Genomic DNA, 15,392 nt, shown 5'->3' on the forward strand with positions numbered 1-15,392 from the left:
CCAAAATATAGAAAGGAAAGAAATAAAAATGAAGAATACTTCATTAAATATATAAGCTACAGTTCAAACCAGAGGTTATAGAAGTGGTCCAGCAAAACAGGGGAATTATTGACGCCAAAGCTTTGTTGAGAGACAAGTTTCCATGAATAGCTTGAATCCCATCATATTCTAGGCCTTTTGAGCAATGGATATGTTTGAATACGGAAGCTAGTGATAGTGTATTCCTCCAGAAAGATTTAGAGACATTCCACAATAGTAAAGGTAACAGTTTTTCCTCCCTCACTGCCACCCAGAGACTTTTTCCTCACATTCCAGAGTAATAAATCTAGAAATGCCTTCCTCTACTATCCTAGAGATTTGCTTATATTCCAAGGTAATATGAGTAATCTGTCTCCAGACTACCCCGATAAAAGTCCACAGTCTCCTAAGTTTGGGGTTCTTCTCCTGTGAAGCAACACATGGCACAGGCAGATAAATATCTAGCATTTCTCATCTCACCCTGTGAGAACTGGAACCTGAGAGGCTGTGGCAAGTTATTGCTCTAACGACTGCTTTTTGCCATGAGCAAAAAATGATTTCTCTGACCCAGAAATATTATGTTCTTGAGTGGTGTGTGTGTGTGTGTGTGTGTGTGTCTGTGTTTGTGTGTGTATGTGAGAGAAACTGCAGACTCACTTATTACTTTGCAAACAGAGTAAAATAACAGACCCTGTACACTTTTTTCTTACTTTTAAATGGGCCTTGCTTCTCCCATTTAACAGCAATGTTTTCAGTTCAGATAGCTTTTCCTCATGTAGAAAATCTACTTAACTGAAAGCTAACTGTAGGTCTAACTGTTGCTGACAGCTGATCGATATTTTCACAAGTAGACTTCTCTAAGACTGTGATAATTGAACAAACAATGGCGTCCCTGGAGAGATGTAATGGAAAGAACGTGGTCTTTTAAAGTCAGGTATTTATATATTTGAAACATATTTCCAGCATGCAATAGCTGTTTAACCCTGAATGTTTTACTTAACATTTCTGAGCTTCAACGGCCTAATGAGTAAAAATGTATTATAGAGTTATGAAAAAGATTTAAAAATATAAATGTAGAGCAACTGGCAGAGTATCAGGCAATTAGTACTTTAAAAATATTAATTCCCTTTTCTTCAAAGATTATCATCAAGTTTTTAAAAAGCAAACCACATATTCCATAAATGCTTTTGTATTTTAAATTCACATACACATACGCATTAACATACAAAGCTTCAAGACAATTTATTTCGTAAATACATTTTTAGTCTTTCTTAAGACTGTCATTTATGATCATTTGAACACCATAGAGTTTATTTGGCAATTTTTGTGTTCGTGGTTTTTTGGTTTTTTTTTTTTTTTTTTTTTGGAATTTTGGTTTTGGTTTTCTTTTACAAACAGGGTAACCAAGATTTAAAGAAAGCTTAATATTTGGCAAAGGAAAATATATATTAATGGGGATAGCTTTTCTGAAATTATTTATTTAAAATACAGACTTTTTTTATGATAATATAATCAGAATTCTAGGTAGTGTTCATAGAAACAACTTTGTATGTACCATAAATTCAGCCCCCTTCTGCTTTCTGATTCTATCCCACCTGTTTCTTAGAGGAGGAAAAGTCATCAATTAAAAATATGCAAATTAAAAACAGAGAATGCTTCAAAAAACTGTGTGTATGTATGTTTTAATATGGCATAGCATCTATAGATTTTTCAATTTATAAATACTTTATTTTATATATACTATAAATGAAAAGTATATAATACCTATCAATTCGTATTCCTTTTCACCTTAAGTACATATTATTTTAATTATTTTAAAAGTACATTATTTTCAAAGAATAGTATAAATGGAATTTTTTCATTGTACCCTAGGAAAGATAGATGAGCAAAACTTTTCAAAAACAATCAAGCAATCAGAATTGAGTAAAGAAATTCTCAAAAATATTTAATTTCTGAATTAAAGCTCCAGATAGGAGTTTCTTTAAACAAATTCTTCCTTGTTTTATTATTCTCTGAGTCTTTATTATTATTGTATAATAATTTAGGAGCATATTATTACTAACTGTGATTTTTGTTATTTTATTTGTTAAAGAAACAGTTACCCAATACAAACTCAGGAGAGTTCCCAGCATTGATTTGACGTCATTATAGATTGGGAAACAAATAAAAGAATTCTTGATTTATTCCCAGAAAACAGTAAACCTTTCTCATCAATTCAAACCTATCAATGATGTAATTCTGTGCAGAAATTTTTCACTAAAATTTATTATCTGGAGGGAAAGCAGTAATGTTTATGAACCATATTGGCTACGGAAACATATTTTTCATTAGAAATCAATTTTCTCTTCTTTTAGTATCTGTGCTTATACATCAGTAAAACAAGTGTTAGCAAATTGGAGGCCACTCTGCAAAGCATGTTCTGTACCTGAGCATTACACCTTTTTCCTCACTGTTCAAGGATCTGCTGTCATGGGGAAGCAAACTTCTAGGATAACTTCAAAAAATGTGTTTGACACTTTATAGATCTTTGGGGAAAATTATAAAGTACCTTTATGTGACTTTCTGGTAGAAATCTTTCATTATAACTAGAAATAATGACAGTCTTTTCTTCAACCTAATGATGTTAACGTTTTATGAGATTTCAAGTCAATGGAATTATCTTTGATGCCAGATGTTACTTATGAAGCAATGAGTGATCTGTCTTAATCATAGACTAGTCACCTATGAAAGTATGATGTCTTTCCAATGATGTTCTCCATAATAAGAACTAAGACAGAGAAATAAATGTAGTCCATGACAAATAGCCACTCTGTATCAGAAACTCCTTTCATTAATACTTGAAAGAAAAGGGAGAAAGAACCACAGCAGGAATGCATGTGTTGTAATACATCTAACGCTTATCTGTAGCAGAAAGTAGGTATAGTACACCTTCCCCCACAGATGAATTCCTGAATGCTTCTGTGTAAATTAAGTAAAACCTTTAATTTTATAATTGTACACAAAAGCAAGCAACTCATATTAAAAGCTTTTTTGTCCTCTTCAAAGTGCCAAATTCTCTCACATTTACTAAATTTACTTTAAATACTTTTCCACCCAAAATACTGAAGGGGCAAAAAAGTAGCAGAAAGATAAGCAGCCCCCTATTTAAGAGGAATTGGGATCTAAACCTATTTGTGCATCAATGATTTGGATTCATTAATATGTTTCTTCTACATACAAAAGGATCGCATTCCAAAGTGGCTCACAAAACCCTAATTGCCAAGTCAGATATTCCCTTTTGCTATTTTTTTGGGGGGAGGGCGGTGAGAGGCGGGGGGAATTGTAAAGAGTAACCATTTTATCCTCTAAATTTCTAAAGCATTTTTGTTTTATGACTTTTAGAGTACTTTTCCCATGCTGGCTTATTGTTATCTGTCTACATGTCATCTCTCCTACAATAAAATATCTTAAAATATTTTAGGTCAGGTAGCAATTGAAAAATACTTTTTGATCCAGAAAAATTGCTAATTACTTACACAGAAGATGACCACAAAAAATCGCCTTAGAGAAGATCTTTTTGATTCTTAAACACATAATTAGCCTGTATATTAAGCAGTCAATTATTCAAGCTTCTGTTTCCCCAGAGGAAGTTAAAACAAGAGCTTGTGTGGCCTGGAAAAGTCTGCATCTTGCAAAATCTTGATTCAGATTAAGTTTGTGAGGGAAGAATGGGTAAATTTATATAGGTGTCAAGGAGACTTTAATGAAAAGAGGGATTACATCTCTAACCCTAACTTCCAATTTAATAGAGGTGCCAATGTATTGAGATGGTCTCAGGCAGAACTACTGCAGGAAAAAGAGACACAGAAAGAGACAAATGAAACACAACAGAAGCAAAGGGTGAGTCAGGACCAGTGATCCAGGCTCAGCACCCGCTAAGATAGAGCAAAGTGATTCCACCCCCTGATAAAGTGGTCAATTTTTAAAAACAATATCTTGGTAAAAGAGATTTGAACCAGCACGTTTTTCATCACAGAACGCACAAGGTTGTGTTTATCTATGATGCTTAAGTTTCAATTATGTTAAAAGCAAAGGATCACTTGGCATTTGAAAGCAGCATTGACCTCTTTTGACTAAGTATCTTTTTTATTTAGAAAATTGAAAACAGGAAAGCTTCAAAAAGTATATATTAGATCCTGCTAATTGTGGCAAAAGTATGTAGCTAAATAATCAGGAGCAGGAAAGAATAGAAAGGTGTAATAATATTTGGATCCCATACAGAAAACAGTATTATATTCAAACAATATTTCATTCAATAAATAGTTATTCTTATAATTGTATCATTAGTGCTTAATTTTGATATTTAAATAAACATCAAAATGTTTTATTTTAAAAATTGTGTTTCTGCGGTGTAAATTGGTAAGAGAGGATAAGCAAGGCATTTGTTTTGTGGAGATCCATATTGAGTACATTATGGAATTTTAAAGAGGCTTTATATGGCAGGAATAAAGATTCATTCTGATATTGAATTACATATCAAGACTTACAGCTTTCCTTTTTATTAGTGTATTTGTAAAACTAGCACCATACTTTCTCTTAATTTGAACTAGGGACATTATAACTCCCATATAAAATAGTAACTGGAGATGATTTTCCTGAAAAAGTAACCAAAATTTGGGAGCTAACATTAAGGACTAGAAAAAATAAAACAGGTGAAAATCTATGTGTGTGTATAAGAGAGAAATGTTTGAAGTAAAATGAACTCAGCTTTTGCAAGTGAAAGATAGAGGACTTTGGCAGGGTGACAATGGATTCTCCTAGAATGAATGTACTAACTTCTCTGTACATAAGTATGATGACTGGTATTTTTATATGAACCATCCCCCTGTGAACATTCAGAGAAGCGAAATACAGTGTTTTTAAATTTTTGTTTGAAGGTATTGAGGAGCTTCCATAGCAGAAGAATTTAAACAGCAAAATCCCCCCCAAAAAAGAAACATAGAAATAAGCCTGGTATTTAGCACTTTTTTCCCCTTTACTGGCCCATTTTCATTCTTCCAGGAAGAAATACCCAAGACTGGGTAATTTATAAAGAAAAACTTTAATGGACTCACAGTTCCACATGGCTGGGGAGGCCTCACAATCATGGCAGAAGGCGAAGGAGGAGCAAAGCCACATCTTACATGGTGGCAGGCAAGATCATGTGTGCAGGAGAACTGCCCTATATAAAACCATCAGATATCATGAGACTTATTGACTATCATGAGAATAGCATGGGAAAAACCCACTCCCATGATTCAGTTACCTCCCACTGGGTCCTTTCCAACCCACGTGGGATTATGGGAGCTACAATTCAAGATGAGATTTGGGTGGGGACATGGCCAAACCATATCATTCTTCCCCTGGCCCCTCCCAAATCTCATGTCCTCACATATTAAAACACAATCATGCCCTTTCAACAGTCAGTCCCCCAAAGTCTTAACTCATTCCAGCATTAACTCAAAAATCCAAGTTCAATGTCTCACCTGAGATAAGACAAGTCCCTTTCACCCGTGAGCCGGTAAAATCAAAAGCAAATTACTTACTTCTTATATACAATGGGAGTACAGGCATTGGGTGAATATATCAGTTCCAAATGGGAGAAATTGGCCAAAGCAAAGGGGCTACAGGCCCTAGGCAAGTCTAGAATCCAATAGGACAGTCAAACCTACAGGTTCCAAAATGATCTCCTTTGACTTCATGTCTCACATCCAGGGCATATTGACACAAAAGATGGACTCCCACAGCCTTGGGCAGCTCCACCCCTGTGGCTTTGCAGGGTACAGCTTCTCTCCTGGCTGCCTTCAGTGGCCAGTGTTGAGGGTCTGTGGCTTTTCCAGATGCACAGTGCAAGCTGTCAGTGTGTCTACCATTCTGGCATCTGGAGGATGGTGGCCCTCTTCTCACAGCTCCACTAGGCAATGCCCCAGTGGGGACTCTGTGTGGGGTCTCCAACCCCGCATTTCCCCTCTGTGTTGAACTAGTAGAGGCTCTCCATGAGGGCTCTGCCCCTGCAGCAGACTTCTGCCTGGACATCCAGGCATTCCATACATCCTCTGAAATCTCAGTGGAGGTTCCCAAACCTCAGTTCTTGACTTCTGTGTATCCATAGGCCAAACACCATGTGGAAGCTACCAATGTTTGGGGCTTGCAGTCTCTGAAGCAACAGCCTGAGGTGTACATTGGCCCATTTTAGCTACAGCATTTGCTGCTTTATGAGAAATTGTGTCTAGACCCAAGCTGCAGAGATACAGAAAGCAGTGTCTGAGAAGCCAAGCAGACTTGGAGTAATCTTATGGGAAGGCACATAACATTGAAGTTCAGGAACTATCAAAGAAGATCACTTGATAAACATGTCAAGCTTCCTGTTGGGATTCCTATATTACTATACTGCAGAAAGAAGAGTTAATCACATGTAGTCCTGTCTTTACAAAAACCGAATTAAGATTATCTGAATCTTCCCTAATAGTCTGCCAGAAGCAACAGGAAGGCCTCCCTGAGGAAGACAATTGCATTCAGAATGTCAAGTATCATCCAAATTTATTTTACCAATGTTCAGCATTCAATCAAAAATTACCTATCATATAGGGCAATAAGAACAGAATACTAAAAAGTAAAGAAAATAGATAGTAGATAAATGCCCACAAATGAATCTTAATATTATCAAATATGGAATTTAAAATATGTATTATTAATATATCCAGGAAAATTAAATATAAGTTGAGTGAAGCAGCATAATTTTAGAATCTATATAAAAGAATAAAATGAAAATTATAAAACTAAAATTTCAATAACTGAAATTGGAGACGACAAATACATTTAATTCGTATTAGCCATAGCTGAAATGAAGATTAGCAAACTTAGAGATTAGTTGAAAATATCTCCATTAATGTATAAAGAGAAAAAGATAGAATATGCAAAAAGGACATAATAGAAATATGAGGTATGGCTTAAAAGCTCTGTGCAATTAGAACACAAAGAGCTATATTTGAAAAATTAAACTAAATATTTTCAAAAAATTACAAAAGATACTAAGCTTTATATTAAATAATATTAAATCAATTTTCTTGATACTTAAAATATTTTACATTCTCAAAAGTATTTTTAATAATTTTGTAATAACAGTAATAACATTAATCTCTCTTCTGTGTACATTGCATGTATTAATTCACTTAATGCTCACAATAACTCTACAAGAGAGATATTCTTAGTATTCTGATTTTAAGTTGGAAAACTTTTGCTCAGAGAATTTAATATTCTGCAGTCCCAAATCTAACATGTGGCAAAATCAGGATTCAAACACTGGTATCTAGTTCTAGAGTCCAGCTCCTAACTACTATGCCTACTATAATATGAATTATTAATGAAACCCTTATATTAAAATGTTAAGGTCTTTCCCAAAAAATTTAAAATCTGAATTATGTATTTTTTATTATACTTTAAGTTCTAGGGTACATGTGTACAACGTGCAGGTTTGTTACATAGATATATATGTGCCATGTTGGTTTGCTGCACCCATCAACTTTTCATTTATATTAGATATTTCTCCTAATGCTATCCTTCCCCCAACCCCTCTCCCCATGACAGGCCCCAGTGTGTGATGTTCCCCACCCTGTGTCCAAGTGTTCTCATTGATCAATTCCCACCGATGAGTGAGAACATGCGGTGTTTGGTTTTCTGTCCTTGCAATAGTTTGCTTAGAATGATGGTTTCCAGCTTCATCCATGTCCCTGCAAAGGACATGAACTCCTAATATTTTCAATTATAATTGGTTACAGTAAATCTATATAGTTATCTGTATCTTCAAATAATATAGTGAAATGCTTTAAAGGATGAAATACAGAAAAAGTTAATTGCTTGAAGAAACATTCCACACTGCAGGTGCCAAGAAGCACATACACATATAAACTGAGTGGTCAGCTTTGTCTTCAACACTGTTAGCTACCACAGATTCTTTTAAACAAAATCTTTCTTAAGCTAGTTTGATTTTATCTACTTTTCTCAAAAGTGGAAATACATAGACTTGAGAAAGAACTTTGTCTTTTTTTTTTTAGGCTTTTATTTTAGCTTCAAGGGTACTGGTGCAGGTTTGTTACACAGGTAAATTGAGTGTCATACACACACAGGGGTTTGGTGTACAGATTATTTTGTTGCCCAGGTTCAATAAGCATAGTACCTGATAGGTAGCTTTTTGATCCTTATCCTCCTCCCACCCTCTGTCTTCAAGAAATTCCCAGAATCTGTTGTCCCCTTCTTTGTGTCCATGGGTACTCATTGTTTAGCTCCCACCTAAAAATGAGAATATGCAGTATTTGGTTTTCTATTCTTCAGGAAGTTTGCTTAAGATAATGGCCTCCGGATCTACCCATGTTGTTACAAGAAAACATGATCTCATTCTTTGTTATAGCTACATAGTATTCCATGTTGTAGATGTACCACATTTTCTTTATCCTGTCTACCATTGGTGAGAATTTAGGTTGATTCCATGTCTTTGCTATTGTGAATAATGCTGCAATGAACATATGAGTGCATGTATCTTTCTAGTAGAATGATTTGTATTCCTTTGCATATATACCCAAAAATAAGATTGCTGTGTCAAATGGCAGTTCTGTTTTAAGTTCTTTGAGAAATTACATAACTGCTTTCCACAGCGGCTGAACTAATTTACATTCCCACCAGCAATGTATAAGTATTCCCTTTTCTCCATAGCCTTGCCAACATCTGTTGATTTTTTGCTTTCTAATAATGGAATTTCTGACTTACATAAGATGGTATCTCATTGTGGTTTTGATTTGCATTTCTCTAATAACTAGTGATGTTGAGCTTTTTTATTATTATGCTTGTTGACTGCATGTCTGTCTTCTTTTGAAAAGTGTTCATTCACGTACTTTGCCCACTTTTTAATGAGGTTGTTTGTTTTTTGCTTACTGATTTGTTTAAGTTTCTTACAGATTCTTCATATTAGACCTTTGTTGAATACATAGCTTGCAAAATTTTTCTCCCATTCTCTAGGCTGTTGTTTATTTTGTTGATAGTTTCCTTTGCTGTGCAGAAACTCTAGTTTAATTAGGTCCCATTTGTCAATGTTTTGTTTGCATTGCAATCGCTTTTGACATCTTTGTCACAAAATCTTTGCCAGGGCTTATGCCCAGAATGGTATATCCTAGATTTCTTTGGGGGTTTTATAGTTTTAACTCTTATACTTAAGTTTTTCATTCACTTTGAATTGTTTTTTGTATATGATGTAAGAAAGGGGTCCAGTTTTAATCTTCTGCATATGGCTATCCAGTTAGCCCAGCACCATTTATTGAATAGGGAATCCTTCTCCATTGCTTATTTTTGTCAACTTTGTTGAAGATCAGATGATTGTAGGTGTGTGGCTTTATTTCTGGATCCTCTAACCTGTTCTATTAGTCCATCTGTTTGTTTTTGTACTAGTAGCATGCTGTCTGGGTTACTGTGAAGTAACACGATGCTTCCAGCTTTGTTGATTTTGCTTAGGGTTGCTTTGGCTATTTAGGCCTTTTTTAGGTTCCATATGAATTGTAGACTAATTTTTTTCTAACTCTGTGAAAACTGTCTTTGACAGTTTGATAGTGATGGATTGAATCTGTAAATTCCATTGGGAAATATTGCCATTTTGACAATACCAATTCTTTCTTTCCATGAGCATGAAATATTTTTCCATTTTTGTGTCATCTCCTACTTATTTCAATAGTATTTTGTAATTCTTGTTTTAGAGATTGCTCACCTCCCTGGTTAGCTGTATTTCTAGGCATTTTATTTTTTGTGGCTACTATGAATGGGATTGCATTTTTTTTTTTTTTTTTTTTTTTTTTTTGAGACGGAGTCTCGCTCTGTGGCCCAGGCTGGAGTGCAGTGGCCGGATCTCAGCTCACTGCAAGCTCCGCCTCCCGGGTTCACGCCATTCTCCTGCCTCAGCCTCCCGAGCAGCTGGGACTACAGGCGCCCGCCGCCTCGCCCGGCTAGTTTTTTGTATTTTTTAGTAGAGACGGGGTTTCACTGGGTTAGCCAGGATGGTCTCGATCTCCTGACCTCGTGATCTGCCCGTCTCGGCCTCCCAAAGTGCTGGGATTACAGGCTTGAGCCACCGCGCCCGGCCAGGATTGCATTCTTAATATAGCTCTTAGCTTGGACATTCTTATTGTATAGAAATGCTACTGATTTTTGTACATTGATATTGCATTCTGAAACTTTTCTGAAGTTGTTAATTTGATATAGGGACTTCTGTGTAGACACTATGGGGTTTTCTATGTATAATATCATATTATCTATAAACAGAGATTGTAGGATTTCCTCTTTTCTTATTTAGAAGCCTTTTATTTCTTTCTCTTGCCTGATTGCTCTGGCTAGGACTTCCAGTGCTATGTTGAATAGGAGTGGTGGGAGTGGGCATTCTTGTCTTGTCCAATTCTCAGTGGAAATATTTCCAGCTTTTGCCCCTCAGTATGACATTGGGTATGGGTTTGCCACAGATGGTTCTTATTATTTTGAGATATTTCCTTTAATACCTAATTTATTGAGAGCTTTTAACAAGAAGATATGTTGAATTGTATCAAAAGCCTTTTCTGCCTGTATTGAGATGATCATATGGCTTTTACTTTTAGTTCTGTTTATGTGATGAATCACACTTATTGATTTGTATATATTGAACTAACTTTACATCTCAGGGATAAAGCCTCCTTGATCTTGAAGGATTAGTTTATTGACGTGCTGCTGGATTCAGTTAATTACTGTTTTGGTGAGGATTTTCATGTCTATGTTCATCAAGGACATTAACCTGAAACATTCTTTTTTTTTTTTTTTTTTTTGTATCTGTGCTAGGTTTTGGTGTTAGGATGCTGGCCTCACAGAATGAGTTAGGGGGCAGTACCTCCTCCTCAGTGTTTTGGAATCATTTCAGTAGGAATGGTACCAACTCTTTTTTATACATCTGGTAAAATTCAGCTGTAAATTTCTGTAGTACTAGGCTTTTATTGGTTGGTAGGCCTTTTATTACTGATTCAATTTCAGAGCTTGTTATTGTTCTGTACATGGTTTCAATTTCTTCCTAGTTCAATCTTGGTAGGTTGTACGTATCCAGGAATTTATCCATTTCTTTTAGGTTTTCCAGTTTGTGTGTGAAGAGGTGTTCATTCATAATAGTTTCTGAGGCTTTCTTGTATTTCTGTGGAATTAGGGCAATGTCTTCTTTGTCATTTCTAATTGTGTTTATTTAGACCTTGTCTCTTTTTTCTTTATTAGTCTAGCTAGCTATCAATCATATTTATTTATTCTAAAACCAAACCTCTTGTTTTGTGGATACTTTTATTGTTTTCCCCACCTCAGTTTCCTTCAGTTCAAATCTGATTGTAGTTATTTCTTGTTTTCTGCTAGTTTTGGTGTTGGTTTGCTTTTGTTTTTCTAGTTCATCTAGGCGTGATGTTAGATTATTAGATTATTAATTTGACATCTTTCTAACTTTTTAGTGGTGTAAACTTTCATCTTAACATTGCTTTAGCTGTGTTCCAGAGATTCTGGCATATTTTATCTTTGTTTTCATTCATTTCAAAGAATTTCTTGATTCCTGCCTTAATTTCATTCTTTACCCAAAGGTCACAAAGAAGCACGTTGTTTAATTTTCATATAATTGTATGGCTTTGAGTCATCCTCTTGGTATTGATTTCTGTTTTTATTGTACTGTGATCCAAGAATGTGGCTAGTATAATTCTGGCTTTTTGGAATTTGCTTAGAATTCTATTCGGTTGATCATGTGGTCAATTTCAGATTATGTGCCATGTACAGATGAGAAGAATGTATATTCTGTTGTTGGAAGGAGAGTTTTGTAGATGTCTGCAAGGTCCATTTGGTCAAGTGTTGAGTTCAGAGGCTGAGAATGTCTCTCTTGGTTTTCTGCTTCATGATGTATCTAATACTGTCAGTGGAGTGTTGAAGTCTCCCACTATTATTGTGTAGTTATCTAAGTCTCACATAGATCTCTAAGAATTTGCTTTATGAATCTGGGTATCTCAGTATTGGGTTCATATATATTTAGAATAGTTAAGTTTCCTGGTTGAATTGAACCCTTTACCATTATGAAATGCCCTTTGTCTTTGTTCTATGTTTGTTGGTTTAAAGTCTGTTTTGTTTGAAATTAGAATAGCAACCCCTGTTTTTTGTTTGTTTGTTTGTTTGTTTTCCATTTTCTTGGTAGATTTTTCTCTCTCCCCTTACTTTGAGCTTCTGGGTGTTTCATGTGAGGTGGGTTTCTTGAAGACAGCCTACAATTGAGTCTTGCTTCTTTATCCAATTTGCCTTTTAAGTGGGATGTTACCTCATTTACACTCAAGGTTAAATCAATATGTGAGGATTTGAACTTGTCATCATATTGTCTGTTGGCTGTTACGTAGACTTGATTGTATAGTTCCTTTATAGTGTCAGTGGGCCTCAAACCTAAGTGTGTTTGTGTGGTGGTAGGTAATAATCTTTCGTTTCCATGTTTAGCACACCCTTAAGAACCTACTGTAATACCAGTCTGATGGCAAGGAGTTCCATTAACATTTGATTTTGTGTAAAGAATCTTATTTCTCCTTTGCCTATGAAGTTTCGTTTGGCTGGATGTGAAATTCTTGGTTGAAAGTTATTTTCTTAAAAATGCTGAATATAGGTCCCCAGTCTCCTGGTTTGTAAGGTTTCTGCTGAAAGGTCTGCTATTAGCCTGATAGTTCCCTTTGCACGTGACCTGCTCCTAATTTCTAGCTGCTTTTTATGTTTTTTCTTTCACATTGAGCCTGGAGAATCTAATGACTATGTGTCTTAGAGATGGTCATCTTGTATAGCATCTCAATGGGGTTCTCTGCATTTCCTGAATTTGCATGTTGACCTCTCTTGGGAGGTTGGGGAAGTTTTCATGAACAATACCTTCCAATATGTTTTCCAAGTTGCTTTCTTTCTCTCTCTCTCTCTCTTTCAGAGATGCCAATGAGTCGTAGGTTTGGTCTCTATAATAATTTTATATTTATTGGAGGTTTTGTTCATTATTTGTCTTATTTTATCTTTATTTTTGTCTGATTCAGTTGATTCGAAGAACCTGTCTTCGACCTCTGGAATTCTTTCTTCAGGTTGGTCTATTTTGCTGTCAATACTAGCAACTGTATTATGAAATTCTTGTAGTAAGTTCTTCAGTTCTATCAGCTCAGTTTAGTTCTTCCTTAAAATGTGTATTCTGTTTTATATTTCTTATATTGTTTTACTAGATTCCTTAGACTCCTTGGATTGGGTTTCAATTTTCTCCTGACTCTCAATGATCTTCATTTCTATCCAGATTCTGAATTATATGTCTGTCATTTTAGCCATTTCAATGTTGTTAATAACCACTGCTGGTTAACTAGTGTGGTTGTTTGGAGGTAAGAAGACACTGTAACTATTTGAGTTGCCAGAGTTCTTATACTGGTGCTGTTTTAGCTGTGTGGGCTGATTGTCCTTTAATATTTGAAGTTGCTGTCTTTTGGATGGGTTTTGGATTTGTGTTTTGCTTTTATCTTTGATGCCCTTGAGGGTCTAATTGTGATGTAAGGTGGATTCAATCAACTGGCTTCATCTTGGAAGATTTTGGCGGGTGGAGGTAAAAGGGCTCATCACTTCTAAACTGTGTGCTCTAGTCTTGAGGGGCTGGTACTGGGTTCCTGGCTTTATTCTTTGGGCCCTTGAGGTTAGACACCTCCAGAGCTGGGTGGAGGCTAAAATGTTTCTGGTACCCTGGCAACAACCCTCTAATGTGGGGTCCCAGCCACAGTCCTTCTTCAGGATGATGGCAGCAGGACCCACACCTGCACACACATCAATAACAGTGATGGTGCAGTGGAGTGTCCACATGTTGGCAGGGCCAGGGCACCAGTGGGGGCAGTATGCTGGCCTTCATGCATTGTCAGAAAAGAGGCAGCAGTGTCAGTGTGTGCACACTTGTGCCAGCAGCAGTGGGGTAACACGGTGCATGTGCACATGACGGGAGATGAGGGGACGGGAGGTCTACTTATGCACATGTGCCAGCAAAGTGGTTCATAGGGAAGGGCTGGACTCATGGAAAAGTGCATGATGGCAAAGCGATGGGGTGAGGTTCAGTCAAGGGAGGCTGCAAGTGGGTGGCTGCACATCGGTGGAGGGCGGTCTGCTGGAACTCTACAATGGTTAGGCATGGTCTGCTAGGTGTGGTCTTCCAGTGAAGGAACTATAATGATGGATCCCAGGAAGCACCCTGCTTGGGCAACCAAGGCTGAGGGCTGAGATGCAAGTTGGGGTGAGAAGGCTGGGGCCCTAGGAGAGGCCAGCAGACAGGCGGATGCTCAGATAAGACTGCCCCCATCCCATAGGCAAGACTACCCTCCTCTCTCTAGGTCTGGCAGTTACCAAAGGCTAAAGGCACCTAGAAGAGCTTGGCAAGCTTTGGCAAATAGGCATTCCTGGCCATGCTCCACTGCAGCCCTTCCCATGCCAAACCTTCTGGGCTCCTCACAAGCTACAGTCCTGCCCCTGCTGCCTCTCCAAACTTCCCTCCCTGCCATCCCAAGTGTCATGGAGCTTGTGGGGTCTCTTGCAGCTAGGATTCTGGAGGTCCCTGGTGAGAGCAGGCCACTCCTGGCCAGTTTAACTCATCAGTTCCCTGGGAGCCACCGGGGAGGGCGGGGGACAGGGACAAGTCCTGGTGCTCAGCAGCCCCATGCATGGTCCCAACTTCCAACCCCTTCATCCCAAGGTCTCTGTCCTTCCTCTGTCCACTCTCAATGCTGTCTTTCTGAAGATCTGCTTAGAGTGTGCCAGTGTTCTCCATGGCCTGGTCTCTTGGTGGGAGATTTTTCTTCATGGCTACCGTTAGTCAGCCATCTTGGCTCCAAATCCTAGAAGAAGAATTTTAAAGAAATCACTTTAAATCTTTGTATCATTTTTTTCTTACTGTTAATTGAAGAATATGTAACAGCTAACAGCAAAAAAAAAAAAAAAAAAATTAAATAATAATAGTCTTCAATTATCAAGGAGTTACAACATGTTACAATATGCCAATCAATTTACAACCATTATTTTGTTTAATGCATAAACATATTCAAACCAGAAATCAGCTAAGGGAACCATGATCACTGGCTAAAAAGAATGAGTTGTCTGGCTGGTGGTGTATCTACTAGACAGATCTAGAATCAGGCTAATGTATCCCAACATCAAGTGAGTTAAAGCAACAGGGTTTAATTAAATATAATCGCTATTCGGCCGGGCGCGGTGGCTCAAGCCTGTAATCCCAGCACTTTGGGAGGCCGAGACGGGCGGATCACGAGGTCAGGAGATCGAGACCATCCTGGGTAACACAG

The 15,392-nt window shown here is 37.1% G+C and overlaps 1 long non-coding RNA gene across 1 annotated transcript in view; it reads right to left on the reverse strand.

The window, feature by feature from the left end:
* Positions 1–7,665: 7,665 nt before the first annotated feature.
* LOC105477423 (uncharacterized) overlaps positions 7,666–15,392 on the reverse strand; it is a 63,337-nt gene continuing 55,610 nt past the window's right edge. Inside the window, exon 3 of the long non-coding RNA XR_984658.2 lies at positions 7,666–14,930. This is a non-coding gene — a long non-coding RNA (uncharacterized lncRNA). The remainder of the gene's footprint in view (positions 14,931–15,392) is intronic.

This window comes from Macaca nemestrina, chromosome 2 (assembly GCF_043159975.1).
Source record: "Macaca nemestrina isolate mMacNem1 chromosome 2, mMacNem.hap1, whole genome shotgun sequence".
Classification (NCBI taxonomy): domain Eukaryota; kingdom Metazoa; phylum Chordata; class Mammalia; order Primates; family Cercopithecidae; genus Macaca; species Macaca nemestrina.